This window comes from Falco punctatus, assembly GCF_963210335.1.
Source record: "Falco punctatus genome assembly, chromosome: 7".
NCBI lineage: Eukaryota > Metazoa > Chordata > Aves > Falconiformes > Falconidae > Falco > Falco punctatus.
The window spans coordinates 41371497-41390156 of record NC_137587.1 but is presented as its reverse complement, the minus strand read 5'-3'; the positions used below and the strand labels follow the sequence as shown (position 1 = coordinate 41390156).

At 43.8% G+C, this 18660-nt stretch overlaps 1 protein-coding gene across 1 annotated transcript in view; it reads left to right on the top strand.

Moving 5' to 3' along the window:
• Window positions 1-18660, top strand: part of LOC308067479 (protein SIX6OS1) — an 89588-nt gene extending 70928 nt beyond the window's left edge. Inside the window, exon 15 of the mRNA XM_080396353.1 lies at window positions 1-18660. This exon is cut by the window's left edge and continues 38434 nt beyond it. The gene's annotated coding sequence lies outside the window, so the exon portion shown is untranslated.

Here is an 18660-nt window from a genome sequence, read left to right as displayed (position 1 = left end):
TTCGCTTTAGTAGCAACGTTACACACAATGATACGCCAAAACAGATTCCAGCTTCGAAAGCTGCAGACTTAACTACAGAAGGATAAATAAATTTAAAATACTCTTACTGATATAAACCCAGCCTACTCTAACCTTTGCTACGGAATGAGGTGGCGTTTTAATCGCTGGAGTTTAATTAATAGGGTACAATAAATGCCAAATATGTAGAAAGCGTATAGAAAGAGCAGTGATGACTACAAGATTTGGAATTTCACTTGGATTTCAAGGCTGCATGGAACAGATCAATCTCTGTTCACATCTGCTACAGAGCTGTGCAAAATGACTGATTTCTGCTGAGGGGAAACTCATCTGACTTTCCCTAAACCTGAGATCTTTCAGTATGTAGCTACAGTAGAACAGCACACATGCTTTGGAAGAGGCAGCATCTTAACTGCTGAGAATTCCCGGGATTAATTGAAGCTCATGTAAATTTGGTGTTATTTTTCATTAATTTTATTTATAAATTATGCTTTTCTGTCTCTTTTAGTGGTATCAGCTTGGCAGTGAAAGCTGATGATGAAACCACTTTAAATACAACTACCAGTATTTTATTTTGAGAAACTATTGTTTGTGCAACCACAATCATGTCACTTTCTCAAAGCTGGGGAAAACCTAGGATTACATTTGCCTTAGGTTTGTATGTGGGGAGATATTTTTATTTATTGTAATACCCTTCTGGTAAAAGATGCTATGAAACAATCTATTCAAAGACATTTAAAATTTTTTCTATTGCAGACTCATTTAAGACATGCTAAAAGAATTGTCACCTGTGCTCTTAAGTCCTATATACAGGCTTCCAACACTCTCTAAACAGGGGTCTTTATTCTATATTGTGCTTTTAAAGGCCATTTTATTAGAAGTTTTTAGTACTATTGTTGTTGCTGTTATTTGCTGCAAATTGCAATGGTATTTGACAGACTTGTGAGATGACAAGGTCCTTGCCCTGTAACGCTTACACTCTAGCTCAGACAGGCATGACCCGTGGAATAACATCACGTAGTACATGGCCTTGTAGAGACATACTCCTGTGAAAGTCAGCCTTAAAAAGCCCCATGAAGGGAAGGTCTTTCTAAAGAGGGTTTTGAAGGCAGGGAATAAGAGAACTCATGTTATTAGCATGAGTTGAGCCCCCTCTGCCACCAGTGCCACACTTGGAAGACTGACACCCACTTCCCTGGACTATGTACTCACTAGCAAAGAAGTAGATCCAAATGTTGTGCCATTCACTGCTTGCATTGCTCAGTGCTCTTTCACCTCCCCTGTCTCCAAGTCTGATCCAAGACCACGTGTTTCCTGTGTGAAAGAGAGAACCTAAGCCATGGACCAAGATTCTCTGCAGCAACTAGAACTTTCCAAGCTCCTAGGCTGCAAGGCAATACAGGGACACAGCTTTGTATGAACCGTTGAGACACTCTCAAAATTCAGGTCTTTTAAAGATGCTTCCGGTTGCTCTCCTGAAGAAGAAGAAAAAAAGTGTTAATAAAAATGCCCTAAAGGATTAATCACTTAAAAAAATCGGTCTGCATTTGGTTGGCAATGTAGATATATTCAGTAGAGGTGAAGGTCATGTCTGATCTTTCTTCATTTTGCTTCCTGGTTCTCACTGTATGTCCAAGATCACAATTATCATCTGACACAAAAGCGTCTTCAGCAAGTGATGCATTTCCTCTGCTCGTGGTTAAACAAAACACCTAAAGACAAATTGATATTTTATGGTTCAAGACTGCAGTAACAGCAGCTGGAAGAGACAATTTATAGGTATTCCAGCTTTTACTGTCTGAGTTGCAGAGCACATCAGAGACTGAACAACAGCATGCAGTTGCTGACTTTCACCACAGCACCACTGAAATGGAAATAATTGATGCCGATAGTACCTTTCAGTGAGAGTCCCTAATACCTCCTGCAAACAGCAGCTGTGTGTCTGAGAGACACAGTGACCTAACGAAGCAAAGAGGGAAGGCTCTGACAGAAGACATTATGGTAATGTACTGTAATGGGACTTGCTGATTTGAATAAAGTAGCATGTTAAACACTCCACAGTCTCTTTACTGTGTGCCATGGCCCTATTTACAAGTCTGTATTTAAGATATCTGCACTCAATACAACTTGAGTCAAGCTAACACGCCCAGATTACAGTATTTTTCCATTTATTTTATATTTAAAAATTTAAAAAGAACACATAGAAACTGTCCCTTGGTGGAAACCTGACAGCTATGAACAAGCTCTGCAGCAGCATTCCCATTGTTTACCTCTTGGACGCATCTTTTGAAATGAAATGTTTGTCCTAAGACCAAGGTCAGCACAAAGTCACCTGTCACTCGTAGAAATGCTACAGGTCTTGAAAACCAGCCAACACTTGTTTTTGTAGTCATTAGAGCAATAAACATGCTTTATTACCCACTCATAATGAAAAGGAAAACAAACATTAATCAACTTACTTATTAATAGCTGCAGAGCACCATAACCTATGTTGTATGCATGGCACTGTGCCTCAGCCCAGGCCCTGGCTGAGCACACGTGTTCCAAGTGAGTCAAGCACACACTGTAATAAAAACAGATGATGGATGTGATGATAATGTATACCATTAAATGATTAGTCTACTACAACCGTGACCTCTGCAGTGTTTTGTTCTCCAGCCATCTTTTGCAATCCAGTCTATCCTTCTACATCCAGATTAAAGCATCCATTCTTCCTTCTGCTGCCGCACAGCCTCCATTCCCGACTATCTCCCTCTGCCACCGTCGCCTTCTCAAACGTGGTTGGCTTCATCATCTGGTCGGGGTTGCTTGTGGGCCACATGCTACATGGATGATTTGGGTGCTGTAGGTGGCTGCCCTGCTCAGCTCCCGGCGCCGCCGGTCTTTTCCAAGGGGAGAATTAGACCCTGAAGGCCTGATCCTCTTCCTATCCGCTGTCCATTGAGATTGCAGCTTGCATTTATAAAAGGAGTCATGGTTTCTTTAAGCTACACATTTACTTTGTACTTTTAATTAAATCTTATGTTTGATTTGAAATGTGAACCTTTGTTTTCTTTGAAGTTCCTTGACATAATTTTCCTTAAAATTAAGGAAACCTCAAATGAAAATTTCTCATAGGAATTGAAATGTTGATTTTTGTTAATGGCAAGATGGCTTTTTATGAACCAGTTAATTAAATCCATATGATTCACAACTTTCTGAAATAGACGGACCAGTGATTATTTGTTTATTTATTTGATATTTGTCTTGGCAGCTGTATCTTTCTCGCTGTTTTACCTAGGGCTCCTGCTGAGCTTTTGGGCTCAGAGCTGTGTGTCCTTTTTGTTGTTCTTAAAGCACCTCTTGTGTTGCCTCCCTGCTCCTCAGACACTGGTTTGCCTATGAAGGTGGCATCTGGTTCTTAATTATTTGACTGATACTCTCCATTTAACAGACAGAACCTCAAGAATGCCACTGCTGGTGGGGTGTTTCTGCATACATATTTAACATCTTCCCTAGAGGTCCATAGATTTCCTAAAATCTTCCACTAGAGGTGTGGATTTGGTTGGTCCACAGTAATTTGGTGACTGAGGGTTGTCTCCTGTGCCTGTAAATCGGAAGCTCCTGGTTTAAGATCGTGCTGAAGAACGTGGTGCTGAAACCTACCGACCATAGCAAACTAAAAGGAGCACTGTGTGCAATTTTCCTGCCCCTTTTGAGGCATGAAGGTAATCACAAGGCAATTCCACCCAACACAGGCATGTGATATGATGCTGAAGAGGAGGGCTAACAGCTTGATGTGTCCCATGCAGCCAAGAGTTGGGCAGAACCACGCAAGAACCAGCGGTGTGGCAGTCCCCAGTTGCTCATAGCTTTTCTGCTGTGCAAGGACCCTTCTGCAATGTGCATTGTGGACCAGGATGGCCAGCAGCATCTGGCATGGAGGCAGGGAGCCGCCTTGAAGTCAGGGAGAGCTGTGACACTGTGCTGCAATGTCATGAGCAGCTACTGCTCGTAGGGCCACAGAGAATACATGAGAATTGACAGTGAGGTCAGGGAGATAATATGAAGGAGCTAAAGCAGCTGGAAACCTGGAGAGAAAATGACAAGTTCTTTTGCACTTTTTGAAGCTGAACCTTATTTACTTCTGGGGACAGATGATCTGAAGAACTGATACAACTAGTGGGTGTTAGAAATTCCAGGAAACTAATGGAGCATCCCCTTAGAAATGTGGGTAATGAGCAGCTGAGGAAAAAGGTAAGGATAAATTCGGATCTAAAAAGATTCCTGCTAGAGTTTTTCATTTGATTTAAGGAAATAGGGAGAAGATATCTCATTGCTAAAAGAACTCAACAACAATACAACCAAATGTATTCATGCGTGACTAGATCTGAAGTGTAATTCTCTCAATGACACGTTGGTCACCCTGGGTTTTTTTTAGCATATATGGGGGAAGAGGCAGTCAGCCAGTAGCTCCCTGACAAGGCAAATCTTTCATCTTGCATAAACCTAATGTGCTTCCCTTCTTGCCACAGGAACCATGCTGCAGACCCTGAATCCCTGGTTTGTAGCGCTCCACGAGTGGGTACAACAAGGAAGTGCTCGGCACAGGAGAGAGCTCTTCAGCCGAGAGACAATGTGCCCAGTATCCCAAGTTTAAGTGCAGCACGTTTTAAGTTCTGTAAGTGTAGGATTGCAAACTGACCGACAAATTTTTGTGAATTGGACCATGAGTCATGATTAATTTATCAAGCTGTTCTAAATACATCAACTAAAATAATGGAAATATAAACAAAAGTTATGTAATTCCTCCTTGCCTGTGCTTGGGCCCTGCCTGTGATGGCAGAAATATAAACTGAACTAGAGCGTATAAAAAGATTCCCAAGAAAAAGCCTTTGTTTAATGTTTCCTATGCATCAGATATTCCACTTGCCTCCCAGACACGTATATTCCAAATCATGCTTTTGCTGTCCACAGAAAATTCCTCCATCTATTTATACTTTCAAATCTATGATCTTATACATTAATAAATAGTAATGAAGTCCTGAAGTAAATACCAATGTTATGGTTTCACTGGAGATCTTGCTGACATTTATAAATATCTGCAGCTTTCATGCTCCAGGACACTGGCAGAGCTTACAGATTGTGTTAAACTTTATCATGTAATTGTACATATGGTCTCTCTTTTGAAAGTATAATGCATGGGGTTTATGGAATATTTATGTTAGGCAGTACTGCATGTGTTTGCTCGCTTTACCAAAAGCCATGTTTCTGTGTGGGTGTATCTTAGCTACTAAACTCACTATTTTTCATCTCAGTTGACACCAGACAGCACACATAGTCTGGACTTTCCCAAGCTATGGAAATATTGCTATCTTGTGTTACTCATTAGTCTGAATTTATAGGTCTGTCCATTTATATGCTAGGAGATAATCCAACAAGACTAATAGCCATTTCACTTCATGTGTATGCATCTGTCTATCAACAGGATTACAGGACTTGGTTCCCTGTGGTGGAAAGTTTAGCTCAGTGACCCAAGAGATACTTCCCAATTGAATGTTGTGGTTGCCCTGCTCCAAAAGGTAAGAGAGAGGAATTTCACAATACAGCCTGGAACTGAACTTGGCATGGGACAGTCCTGGGCCAGGGTTTTTGCTACTAGGATAAGGCCAAGTTGAAGAGCTGAAGAGCATCAGTAGCAATTAGTTTGAGTTTAGCTTCTCCCAGAGACATTTAAATGACCAGAAACAAAGGACTTGGGATGGAAATTTATTTCAGCCTCATATTCAGGGAGGCTACAGTAATCTCTGAGCCAGTTTCTTGCTGAAAGCTCCTGATCATGCAATGCTGCCCAACTGCAAAAAGACAAATGCCATAATATACATCCCTTTGATAGACAAAGTCCTAAGTATCCAGTATCTCACATTTATACCAGAAGATGGGAAAGCGGGAGAGAATTCTCCACTCCAGAGAACTCTGCCGAGGTACGATTTTGCTCGTTGTACAACAAGGAAGATCTTCACCATGTTCTATCTCCCAAAGGTCCTCCCATCCAAGCAAGAATCACATAGCTGCAGTCCCTGATCTCTGCTAGAATTGGTAAGAAATCAGTAACTTTCCTGTAAAATCATGGCTAAAGGTCCCTTTTTACATGATTAAACATTCACACTCCAAGGCAGTCCTATGCTTACTCATCCCCCATCTAACATTGGATTTGATGGAGGCCTCGGGACAGTCAGAGTGAGAGGAACTGTTCAGACAAAACCTCCTCAGTTTGTGTGCAGATGTCATACAGATACAGATGCTCCCAGTAACTCTGCTCTGCTGCCTGGGAGGATGAAAGGAACTTCTGTCTCTTGCTAAATGGATTATGCTAGCACTTCTGAAGCCTTAACACTACCAACATTTAAAGGAAGTTGAAAGTATTATGTGTTGTATCTTTGGGAATATCTTTATAGATGAACCTCTGGGAACAGCCACCTTAATCCTCTGTCCGGTCACTAGAGGCTTGAGAGATGTGATTGTCACTGCTGCTGATGAGGATGAGACCTTAAAGAGAATGGCCAAGGCAAGTGGGATGGACCACTATTGAGGTAGACACTAGATCTCAGAAACTGGTGGGATTTTGCTTGCAGGCTACAGGATGGTAGCTCTGAGCACGCTGTCTAAAACCAGCTTCCTAAGAGAATGCATGAAGGACCTTTAGAGTCTCTTCTCTCCAGATTTCTGGAGATGTATTTATACTGGCCTAAAATAAATGTAACACAGAGGAAGGGAGAACGGCTTGCTGCATATGCCACAATACAGATCAAGTCAAGTGAAAAAGCCAGCGTTGGTGGCACATGAAAAATTAGCTCCCTGAAGCAAAGTAGGCAACGACTTATTTATGCTGGCTGGAAAAACTGCTTGTTCTGTACACTTGTTCTTCTCCTACCTATAGCTCTTCCCAAGTGTGGCTAACCAGCCTGGTGATTTTGCATATCAGATCTTTTTATTGGACACAATGATGTTTGAGGATGCTGGCTAATGACATGTATGAACTAAAGCACTTGACAGTGAACCATTGCTTAAGACATGTAACTCCATCCCCAATTATCCTCAGTGGTGAAAAAATTGTGTATCTAAAGAAAGTTTGTAAGTTCATGTTCCGATCCATATTTAGCAGTGTTAAATTGCAAAATAACGCAATGAAGTCTGCTTACATTCAACAGCAAACTGGCGAAAAGTGTTTGCCCTAATGTCCAACCTCAGGGACCTGGGAAGGATTGTACAGAAAAAGATAAAGAACCCAGTTCTTTTGTCTGTCCCAACACCAGGACATGACCCAGCAGGGAGTTGAGACTGAGATTAAAACAGCTGAACTGCCTTTAGCATACACAGTGAGACTGGTAGGACCCCTGCCACTGCCTCTGCTTTGCCTTCTCCTTGGCTGAAGGCTTTATCCAACATGCAGACATGTGTGTGATGCCACCGAACGCTTCATGGCCCTACGGTGTGCAAAGAGTCCGTTTGAGACCCAAGGGCTGTGCAGAGGCAGGTGCCATCCTTTCTGTGAAGACCAACTAGTTGGTTTGAAAGCTGCAGAAAAAGAAGCGTCTGGTGATGGGACGGGGAGGGAAGGAGGAGTGCAGTTGGATGTGCGATCTCTGTTGCAGTTGAATATAGCATACAGTTGGATGTAGCAATTCCTGCTAAGGGAAAGATAGCTGAATATTGCTAAAAATCACAGCTGGAAAAATGAATTTTAAACATCTTTACATGAACTCATCAGATTAGTGCACTGCTTGGCTGGAACATCTCGCTACTAACCAAATCATTTCTTGAGCTATTTTCTTGCTAATGTGTATAATTACTCCCAGTTCAGATAAGCCCAAAGGTAACAAAATAAAATCTTTTCCACATTCTTTTTTATTTTGATTCTCCAAAGACGAGGTCTTCTAAAGGTCATATCTTAACAGAATTCCTTTTCTACCCCCCTGTTGTGCTAAAATAGATCAGTATTATTGACCTTGACAACAATGCCTGAAAGGTTTAGTGACAATCTATTCTGTATCAATGAGCACATAAAACTGCTTTTATGGGCTGGGGCGCTCTCTGTGCATTTGATAGCAGGCAGATCTGCTTTTCTTGACAAGGCATCGAGAAAAAAGATTTAATGTATCCATCTCAATGTGAATTGGATCGTACCCTCCTGACATGAGATCCTCAGCCCCAGGGAGAGCCAAGCTCCACGCTGTGTTGCTGCATTAGTCACTTGTAATAGCTACATGAAGAAACAGAGCATGACAAGAGCTAAATAACATCGTGAGTGTGGAAATGTCCAGGTTTGCCCAGCCTCTCGGTTTTCCTAGACTTTTAAAACATGAAAAGCAATAAAATGCTTTTAAAGGTGGCTTATTTTTCTTTTGAAACCACTCTTTTCTGAAGTATGCTTTGTAAAGGTGGATGTTGCACAATGAGTAAGGCAGCCATGGGTGGTAAAGCAGCTGATCTGCTAACGGTTAACTGCTCTGCTGTTGCTGACTCTGGTTTCAGCCTGTGTGTGCTCTTACACCTGCTCTGGGGCAATAGGTCCCTCTTAACTGAATTCTTCTTTTCCTCCAAGTTCTTTTCTTCACTGATAACTGCTCCAAAATAACCAACAGAAGTAAATTTTCAACGGTGTATTTGGTGAAACTCTGGCCCAAAGGAAGGCAATGCAAACGTGCCAGTGGGGGCAGGATTTCACTTGTTTAGTTAGGAACAGGTTTTGCCAGAATGCTGACTCTTTCCCCTTGAGTTACGCTGATTACAGGGGGAAAGGGGAAGGGGGAAGGGAGAGGGAATAACTATAATAAATAGATGAATAAAAAAATCAAACACTGGGAAAATATACAATTACGATTCTTATTCTGGTGTTTTATATTAAAATTTGAAAAACAAGGTGCGTGAAGAAGAGAAGACAAGATAGAAATTAAGGGCTTTATGTCAGAATTTACATTTCTCTGGTTTAAAGGATTATAAATAACCTTTCTAATGAGCTGACTTACCTCCCATCATTAGCCTTATCTCCACAATGCCTGTTCTATCATGTTGTTCATTTCAGGGTCAAAAAATTCACCTGGAAAAGCAGCAACACACAGCAGATTTCCCTGAACCCAAGCACGGAGACTTGTTAACCAGCCCTTTGGCTATTCCACCGCTGGGAAGTCAACCAAAACTTTGTGTATTTGGCCTCAGTGTGTCCTCCCCTGTATTACCATGTCCAGAAGTGGTATAGAAGCATTATAACAACTCTTCGTGATCTCTTCAGGAGATGCAGGATTGTTGTCAAAGAATCAACAGCTTCTGCATCAGTCCACATATAATTTAAATTGTATAATTGAATTGGTATGATTGAAGACAACATTTGGAAAGAAAAGTTGTAGCTCACTGCAACACAACACCCAGGACTGGAGAAACACTGAGTACAGGCACAACATTCTTCCCACCTGTGTGGAGATGAGGGGTGGAACTGGGATGAACATTTGCCTTGCGGGCACACATATTACTGAGCACCAGGTTTATGCAGAACCCCCTAAAATTCCCATCCCCCTTTCCTTCTCAAAAGAAAGAATACAGTGTTACTCTCTGAAGGAAGGATGTTTCTGTGTTTCATATTTCACCCATATGAGCTTGTTTGATCCCTGCAGCAGCAGAAGCACAGAGAATTGCCAAAAGAGAGCTTTGATCATGTCAGCTTAGCTGCGTTACACATCTCTCTGCAAGGCAAGGACAACCACCATCGTTTACAACATTAGTTTAGCTCAACATAGTTGCTGCAGGTCTAAGAAATCCAGCTCAGATGGCTGGTAAAGCGAATTCACTGGCATTCAGGTTCCTGCTCCAATCATTTAAAGCATAGTTTGCACATCAAAGGGGTCTTGGAAAAAAAGAAGACACAGGTTATTTGAAATACAATCTTGGTTGGACTAAGCCACCATGGGGTTCCTTTCCTAAGCCAACCCCTACCTCCAGGTGTTGCTCTGGGAATGAGAACAAAAGGGGGAGGTGGCAGAGGATGAACAGAAACTCCCAAAAGTTGAAGAAAGAATGAGAACAAAAAGAGAATGATTAATCGTTCCATCACCAGCAGACTCCTGAGCAGGGCATTTGTTCTTTCCGAATGAAAAGTCCTTCCTTTGCCATCCAAAAGAATCACCTGGCATTTAGCTTGCCTTCAGCCCTTTCCCCCCATTTCAAGCATGCAATTATTTACACCAGGTGCATTGCTTTAACCCATCTCTTATGATGTCCCCATTCACAAGTAAAGGATTGTAATTTGCCAGCCTTCACTGAAGTTTCTTTGTACAAGTGTCCTACCCTGGGTGTAATGTTACATTGACAAGCGGCACAGCACAATGGAAAGGGAAATAGAATTTACCCGGTGAACAAAGGGTATTAGTGCTCCCTGCCTCTAACCCCAGGTGACTGTACAGAGCTGACTGCAGGGTCTCTGGTTGCAGAAGACTTGGGTCATATAAAAAACATGAGCGTGGCAGCAGTGCTGGCAGCCAGCTACACCTGCAGCAGCCCATGGCTGTGTGCAACCACCCTGTTTTGTCCTGTTACTTTGGGTAAACACTGCTGGTCCTATTTAAAGTTTAAATTAATGAAACATTTTAGCTGGCAGGGTCCTTGGTGCTGATGGAGGGTATTCAACTCAAGCAGAGGTCACCTGCTCCCTTCCCAGCCGCTAAGGGAAGATTGCCCCATCACTGCTTGATTCAGACTGTGTGGTCTGGCCTTTTGTGCATGGAGTTCCCCTAGACTTTGCTGATGGCTGCATTCAGGATCAGGTGCAGTAATAGAAATGCTGTGAAAACTCAGGTCTCGTGGCACCCATGATGCTGCCTCTTTGTTTCACTGAAGCTCCTGGAATTTGCCTGTTGCACCCACATGGGGCAGGACCTGTCCCTTTGTGTGTGTGCAGCCAGGAACTTGCCCTGGACAGGGCTGATCCATGACAGATGCGCCTGGGCTCTGCTGTAAAACAAATAAACAGCGACAACAATAATGAGGGGAAAGTGAGTAGTGGGATTGCTACAGTCTGCAGCTCCTGTCTTTTGATTTGGTTTGATGTAGCAAGTCTAGGCATGGTTGAACTGGGGGATGAAGGCAGTCTGAATACCCACCACTTAGCCCTGGCCGTGTGATGCCACTGCATGCGAGGCTGCTTCCAAGCACAAACCCTTTCCACCTATCTAAACCAAAGGTGTCTTTTCTGTCTTCCCCCCTCCTCAAAAAATCTCAAAATCAAATACCGAGACATTGATGCCAGATAAATACTGTCTCTCTCATCACTTCTCTGAAAAGCATGTGCAATAAGCTAAATGAGTCCTGGATGCTAGAGGGGAGAAGTTCCCTCTTGTTCAACTTCAACCTACATCCAGCAGCCTCTCTTGTCTCATCCAGACTTAGAGTGGAGGCAGTGGGAGCCCTGGTCCTTCTTCTCAGAAGCAATTCTGGTTCCCAATAAATATGTGGTATACTCTGGCATGCTTTCTTGTGATCCTGCCCCAAATTCACGCTTTTAAAATTGGCAGTCTCCTGCTCCTAGTCTGTCCTCCAACCAGCAGGCCAGAGGTCAGAGAAAGGTGCACTGCACCATAACTCACCCATTACAACTGGAAAAGTGATGTACCCCAGGGGTCAATATAGGGGCCAATACTCTGTAACCTCTTCATTACTGACCTGGGTGACAAGAAACAGTGCACCCTCAGCAAGTTTGAAAATGGCATAAAATTTGGAGGAATGGTTAATACACCAGAGGGTTGTGCTGCCATTCAGAGGGACCTTGACAGGGTGGAGAAGCAGGTCAACAGCGATCTCATGAAGTTCAACAAAGGGAAATGCAAAGTCCTGCGGAGGGGAGACACAAACCCATGCACCAGCACAGGCTGGGCACCAACCAGCTGGAAAGCAACCTTGCACAGAAGTACTTGTGGGTCCTGTTGGACACCACGTTGCCCATGGGCCAGGCATGTGTCCTCATGGGCAACAGCCTCCTGTGCTGCCTTAGGCAGAGGCAGAGCCTTGCCAGCAGGTCAGGGGAGGTTGCCACCCATGAAGGCCCCAGTAGAGTCCAGGGGAACCTGCCCTGGACACATAGGCTTGCTGGGAGCTCTGCAGCAGTGCTGGCCCTGCCTCATAGAGTGCTCTCGGCTCTGCTGCCATACACACTGCACGGACGCCTGAAGATTGCCGGTCCTACCACAAAACCTCAGCCCTGCTGCCAGGGCAGGGAAAGGAAGGGTCAGGTAAGTTCTTGCACATAAAAAAATATTCCTTTTTTAGAATAATTTTCTCATTTCTTTCACTTTCTAATCTGTTGACAAACACACAAAGAAAATTCAGGGGAGGGCAGCAGTACAGAAGTTGCTTTCTCTGAACATCCCTAAAGCAGCAGCTTACAACAGACTTGTGTTGAGTTTGCTGAACTCAACACAATCTTCTGCTAAACCCTTTCTGTTGGCTGACTTGCCTCTGCTAGAGCACTGCTCCTTCTGACATGAGCATGCTGCATGAAATATGCTATCAAGGCACCTTTCTGCTCTTCCTGCAGATGCTTCTGACTCATGTTGATCTACCAGAGATTAGGGAACCCAGTTTTTCTAGTGCTCTGAAACACGTGCTTTAAAAGAAAATAAACTAATTGAAGCAACACTGGTCTGAGCCCTATCAAGGCAGAAATCAGAGTCAGAAGGAATGTCCTTGAGCCTTTTTTTCATGGCTTCCTCTGACCTGCAGGCTGGAGGAGGAAGTGGGCAGATGTTTCAAATGGAGACATTACATCACTGGGCTTTTATATTGTACAACTGTGTGAACTATAAGACATAAGTGGGGCCAAGCATTATTATTCCTAAAGAAATTAAGGCACAAGCAATGCATGTGCACAGCGCCGAGGTGTCTCTTGCAATATGGGAGAAGTTTGGCTTCCCTCCGGGACAAATGAAGATCTGTCCCTCCTTCCTGTTGCCTCCACTTTCCCCCTATAAACCTGAAGATACCTGTGCAGCTCCCAGGACACCTGGATGTGCCCAGGACATCTGTGCACTCACTGAGACTGGTGTCAGTGACTTAAAACCAGGAGCATTGGAAAGTAATTTTCTTGACAGATGCTTCTCTTCTAGGGCATTTGAAATAACAGTCTTAGCCTTGCTGTTTGACACCGTAGATATTTCTCCCATGGAGAAGTTATTTTAAATCAGAAAGGAAGAGAATAAAAAAGTAATCTCCTGTCTGCCTATCTCCAAACTGGACTTGGTCCCAAGCACTGTAGGAAATGGGTCCATCAGTGGGATGAGGACCCCATTCAACATGCAACCCCTCACCAGGTTTTGCTTGCCTGTTTCTCCATGGTTTCCCCATAACATGGTCCCCCCTTAGCAGTCTTCCTCAGCTGCTGGAAAGAAGAGCACGGGAATGGGTAAGAGGCTGCACTGCAGCACCCTTGGAGTTTTTTGGTTCACTTGGGTACCAGACATGACAACAGCATGATTGTCCCACCCCACCACCTCTCACTGCCAGAAGAGGAAGCGCTGTTTTACAGCCAAAGAGCGGAATGAGAGACACCCTCCCCTTGGAAAGGCTTTGACATCTCTAGGTGAAGACTTTCGCTCAGTGAAAAACATTGCAGACTGCAGGTATAGATTCACCATATTGCAACATCCTGATTTTTGAAGCACACTACAAATGGAAGTTTTTTATCATAAATACAGATTTAGCCTGTAAATACACAGCAATCCACCAGGCTTTGTTTTTCTCTTAATTTTTCCATTAATTCTGTTTGATTTTCTATTGACCTTTTATTAATTTATTTGATTGTCTACAAACTTTCTATTATTTTTTCTATTTTAGTTTTCTATTCTATTTCCTCTGTTATTTTTTCATCAATCTGTGCTATATTCAGATGAATAGACAGTTCTGGCCTCTTCCTATTCATTACATGTGATTATTTTGTTTTCAATTAACTTGTTTCTCTCTTTGCTGCTTTTTGTTCTGGAAACCAGACCCTGTCTGCAAAGAGAAAGAGAAGGCAAGTGCAGCATTTTGACCCCAAATTTTTTGTCTACATTTCTATTGCTGAGATGTCTGGACTTTGTTGTCATTCTGGCTGTATTTTGCACTGCTCAGTTTTGCAGCAGCCAGACTTAGTGGCAACAGCCCAGATCCAGCATTCACCACTAACCCAGAGAAAGAGGCCATCTTATTCTGGTATGTCTCCCTGAGAACAGGCACACAATTATTTGAAGCACAGGAGGAAAAAGGGTGAGAAAACTTCAGTAGTGACAGACTACTTTACAAGGATTTAAAAGTCTCATTTATAAAAAGGAGATTACTGCAGGAAAATTCAGCATTCACAGCTGGCTGGAAAAAATCCCTCAAATACAGTTTCCTCTGACTCTCCCTCTGCAACAGTTGGGACTCAGTCTGAAATTCAAATTAACTTTCATACTCAGCCTACAATTCCATTTTGTGCCCCAAAGCAAAATTTCCTGCATAATTGTGTGTATTTAGGTCAGTTCTCCATTGTTCAGTTCTGCAAAGAAAATAGCTGATTTGCTAGTGGAGAAAATTCCTAATACAGTTTTCAAAAGCACTTCTGCAATTAGAGTTTGTGCTTCTAAATGAGACTGGAATGTAGGCATGTATTTGCTTGGGTAATGTCTTGAGACTTTTAATGTCTGTTTTTGACAGCAGGGTGATTCCATTTAAACACAGACCATATTTTACATTTATATGGGAATAAGCTGGCAAGCCAAATGATATTAAAAAAATTACCCTATTTTCATACTTCTGTCAAATATTAACCATAAATTTGCAATATGTACAAATATTAGTCTAATTAACATTTAATCTAGAGAAATAACACATTGTCTTTTCCTGTTCTAAAGTTCTTTTCACTGCGAATTTTCCCTACACTTAATTTGTGTGAAATTCTTTTGTTTCTAAATTTCTGCTGTGAAAGGTAGGCTGTTAGTGTCTTCTGTTTATGTTTGACTGTAAAGCACCAGCCACGTGCATGGACAGATCTGTATAAACATTTTAACTCATGCAGGTATCAAATTAAAACAAAATATTCTGAGCTCAGTGTAATGAAGAAGAAAACTCTTGTATGCTCAGTTAATTGACTTAGATGAGGGATCTACACAAAGTGATGCCTTTATCTCTGTATCTTGCAACAAAGCAAGGGGCACAACTCAAAATGTATATTTTATCTACATCTTAGACACCTATGGCCTGGTCTTGTGGCTTCATAAATTCTTTTGTGAATGTGCTGGCAGAACAGATCCAAATAGCTTGAACACATCATGCAAAAGCCCCACCAGGGCTCTAATTCAGGGCAAAGATACTACAGGTTGGGTGGTGGAAGGCAAAAAGCTGATGTTACATGTAGATTTCCAGGCATTAATTAAAAAATCAAATCAAACCTCTACCACCCCACCCCCAAGACTCTTGTGAGGGACAACAAAGCATGGCAGTTCTACCTCAGGATGCTGGGAGAGAGGGGAAAAAATAATCAGGTCAAAGCACACAATACACAAATCCTTGGGATGCCGTAAGGCACAGTATGCAACGACCTCAGACTGTTTTGAAAATTGATTACAGAAGGCCTTCAGCTGAATGGAGTCAATGACCCTATCTACGAATGGCAAAAGAGAAACAGCTACATCTTCTCGGAGCTAATACATCGGAGGGTCCTTGGCCCAAGATCCTAACGGTGGCTAGCAAAAGGGGACCTACAGAAACAGCCCTTCCCAGCTATTCTTCAGAGAGGAAAACATTGGCTTTCCTTTCATAAAGATATGATTTCCATGAGATCAAAAAAGGATGAACTGCAGTTTTCCTCCTCCCCTTCAAAAAATCATCACCAGCTGTGCCAGGGGTCATGATGTAATAGACAAAGAATGTGTGTAATTCAGGAACTATAACTGCCTAATGAAATATATGTCAAAAGAGACAGCTGGCCTGGAGCCTTGGGCTGCCCAGTGTCTTTGTCTTAAGGTTTTCTCTAGCTAGAAGTACAGCAGAATGAGGACTGGTAACATAGGGGGTTTTAGCTCATATATTCAATTGTCAGCATCTCCTTTTTTGCACATAGGCTTGCACACTTCAGGATTTGTAACTGCCATCCAGTTAAAGCTGTTCTGCTTAGAAAGCGTAAGCGATAACCAACACAAGAGAAGGAAGAATTTTGCTCCCAGCAAGAAGAGCACTCAACACAGGAGAGAAATACTGAGGTGATTTAGGTAGCAAAGACATGGCAACTTTAAGACTTGTGATGCTCTAATAGACAGAGAAAAATGAGTCTCATTGTGTTACTACTTGGGAGAGATTCTGCTTCCAATTGTCCCTTGTATTCAGCACTGTTAAGGCCACACCTTGAATACTGTTCAGTTTGGGGCTTTGGACCTATTGCTGGTCACCAGGGAGAGGAGGACAGCACCTCCTCCCTCCACTGTCCCCCTTGAGAAAGCTGCAGACTGCCATGAGGTCACCCCTCAGCCTTCTCTTCTCTGAGCTGAACAAGCCAAATGACCTCAGCCACTCTTCCTCAGTCTTGCCCTCGAGACCTTTCACCATCTTGGTCACCCTCCTCTGGACACACTCTAGTAGTTTGATGGTACCAAAACTGCACGCAGACGTGGAGGTGAGGCTGCACCAGTGCAGTGTCGAGTGGGCCAGTCGCCTCCCTCGACTGGCTAGCTATGCTGTGCTTGATGCGCCCCAGGACATGGTTGGCCCTTTGGGATGCCAGGGCACGCTGTTGACTCCTGTTCAACTTGCCATCAACCCAAACGCCCAGATCTCTTTCTGCAGAGCTGCTCTGCAGCCTCTCCTCCCCCAGTTTGTACATATAACCAGGATTACCCCGTCCCAGGTAGAGAATCCCACACTTGCTCTTGTGGAATTCCAAATGATGGGTGACTGCCCAGCTCTCTGGTCTAGGCAGATCTCTCTGTGAGGTCTCCATATTCTTGAGGAAGTCCGTACCTCCTCCTAGTTCAGGATCATTGGCAATCTTACTTATGGCACATTCAATTCCTGCATCCAGACCATTTATAAAAGATGTTGAAGAGCACTGACCCTAAAATGGAGCCCTGGGGAACCCCACTGGTGGCTGGCGCTGGCCTGATGTGACCCCATTTGCTCTGACTCCTTGAGCCTGACTCATCAGCCACTCGCTCACCCAATGTATTATGGAATTGTCTAGCTGTGTGCTGGATGTTTTGTCCAAAGGTGATGGAAAGAGGCTTCAGGGCCTTGGGGAGATTCACAAAGGGACCAGGAGCACAGGTAGTACTCACCTCTGTCCTCCTAGTTGTAGAGTGACATTGAAAGAACCAAGCAGATGCAGCCTATCAGTGCCTGGCTCCAAGGCTAGCATCACTGGCAGATTTGGCAGTTCTTCAGTCATGGTGTGGTCTGGGGCCTCACAAGATTCACCGTTCTCAATGCGGGAAAAGTATTTTTGCTCATGAGTTAGCAGGGCTGACTGAAAGAGCTTTAAACTAGGTTTGAAGGGGAGGAAAGGATAAAGTCAGGCTTATCAGTGATAAGACATGGGGCAGCATGACAATATTTGAGGGACAGTGTGCTAGTGAGAGCTTTTGCTCTGCTCCAGGATGTACGGAGTACAGTGGAAATGTTTATACACTAATGCACACAATATGACGAATAGAGGGGAGGAACTAGAGGCTTTGGCTAAGTCCCAGAGCTATGACAACATTGGCATAAGTGGGACTTGTTGGGAAGAAATCTTGTGAATGGAGTGGTGTGATGGATGGTTATAGGCTCTTCAGGAGAGACAGGCAGGGTATGCAAGGCGGACAGGTAGTGGATTAATCAAGCAGGCAGCAGGGGCAGTTCTGGACCATTGCTGAAGTCCTGGTCCTGCACTTTAGGCTGTGGTAGTAACTCAGGGAAAAGAAGCCATCAGACAGAGTACAGCAGTGACAAGGAGAGCTCTAGCAGCCAAAGGGAGTAGGTGGAGGAGGAAGACGAAGACAAAGACAACGATGATGCAAGTGATCTGGGAAGGTATTTTGAGAAGCACATACAGTGGCCAGTTCAAAACCTGGCCGTGGAGTGCTGGGTGGTGAAAGACTGGTTACTGGTGGGCAAGTTCTGTGTGTTCACTGGGGTCCAGGTGGAGAATCTGCCCGTGCCAGACACTCCCCAGGGAGCTGGTACCGCAGAAGTGAACATGCTGGACATGGAGAAGACGGTGCTCTCTCGGCAGCGGGAGTTGCCTGCTGGGAAACGTCCACCCGCACCCCGTCATGCCCCTTGGGAAACATCTCTTTGGAAGCACTGTCCTCTCGCAGTGGCACAGCAGCACAGAGATCCTGCCGTGGAGAGGCCCCGTCCCGCCACCAGGATATCGGGAGATATACCACCCCGCACCCGCTGCTGTCCCAAAGGCACCAAGAGCACACCCTCGACCACAAGCACAGTGGTCAGCACCAAGGGAGCCACCTGGGTCAAAAGCTGTGAGCGTCTGACAAGCCTTTGACGCCCTTTCCCACAGCATTCTGCTGAGAAACGAGCTGCTTATGGCTTGGACGGCTGCACTCTTTGCGGGGCCAAAAGCTGGCTGGATGGCCAGGCCTAAGGAGTGGTAGTGAAAGGAGTTAAATC